We start from the raw sequence: 1,105 nt of genomic DNA, 5'->3' as shown, positions 1-1,105 counted from the left end.
ACAGAATTAAGCTCTAGGTGCTCTTTGTAGTATCTATCTCATCCATGTACTCTTTGGTTGCCTCTTGTCACTCAATCACTTTCTCCCCTTCCCTACCATAATTCTCTGAAGTTCTCAAATAAACTAATTTCATTTGAATCCTCACCTTGTGGTCTGCTTCTGGGAGAATTCAAATTAAGACAACTAGCTACTGCATATTCACATCTCAGCCAAAACAATTCTCCAGGATTGTTAGATAGTATTATGCTATTTTTATGGGTGAAGAAATCGAATTTCTGAGAAGTAACTTGACTAATTAGAATTCAAGTAACTTGAATAACTAGAATTAAAACCTAGGACTCTGACACTGAAGTTTTCGCACTTCCAATATACTAGACTCCACCAGAAGTAGAAGTTTTCCAGTTATCTATTGATGCAACTTTCGATAGATGATGAGGTTGCAAGTTTTATGATTAGAGAATATATTTCAGGAAAATTAGACATAATAGATTCTACACTAGCCTATAATGTTTTGTGTTAAATAAAACACTTTGATAATACTCTTTGTAAAACATATTTTTTTTAGCTCGAACAGAAAAAAATGGCAGTTTTCCATTACTTGCTAACATGAATTTATTTAGCATTTTTTAAATTAGTTAAATACTGATGAGGGCTAATTCTATTGAGCAAATCTGTTTCTTGAGATGGTCTGCATAGAATCTTTGTGATAGCAACCTAGCTCTACTCACTTCTCTATCAAGACTTGCATAGAGAAAAGGATAGTAGGTGAGCTTACATCAAGGTGTAAATAATTCATAAGGCTTAGGGCTCAGAAATTTTTTTATTTGAACAAAGAAATCAATCTATCTACTTATGGAATTAATAGATTTTGATTTTAGAATTTCAGGAATCAGCCAATAAATACAATTGAGAGATATTTGATGAGACAAAGTTAGCTTGCCTGTGCTTTTCCTAATGCAAGCACTCATAGGACTAATTCTATATAAAGCAAGTATACAAAGAAGGTATCAAAAGAAGTAAGTTTCTTTATCTTTTTATTGTACTAGCAATTTGATCTGTGCTTTCTTGTAGATTTTAATTTAATAAAATGCCAGGGAAAAACCCT

The sequence above is a fragment of the Pteropus alecto genome, unplaced genomic scaffold, assembly GCF_000325575.1.
Source record: "Pteropus alecto unplaced genomic scaffold, ASM32557v1 scaffold7, whole genome shotgun sequence".
NCBI classification, from domain to species: Eukaryota; Metazoa; Chordata; class Mammalia; order Chiroptera; family Pteropodidae; genus Pteropus; species Pteropus alecto.
This window is presented reverse-complemented; position numbering follows the sequence as displayed.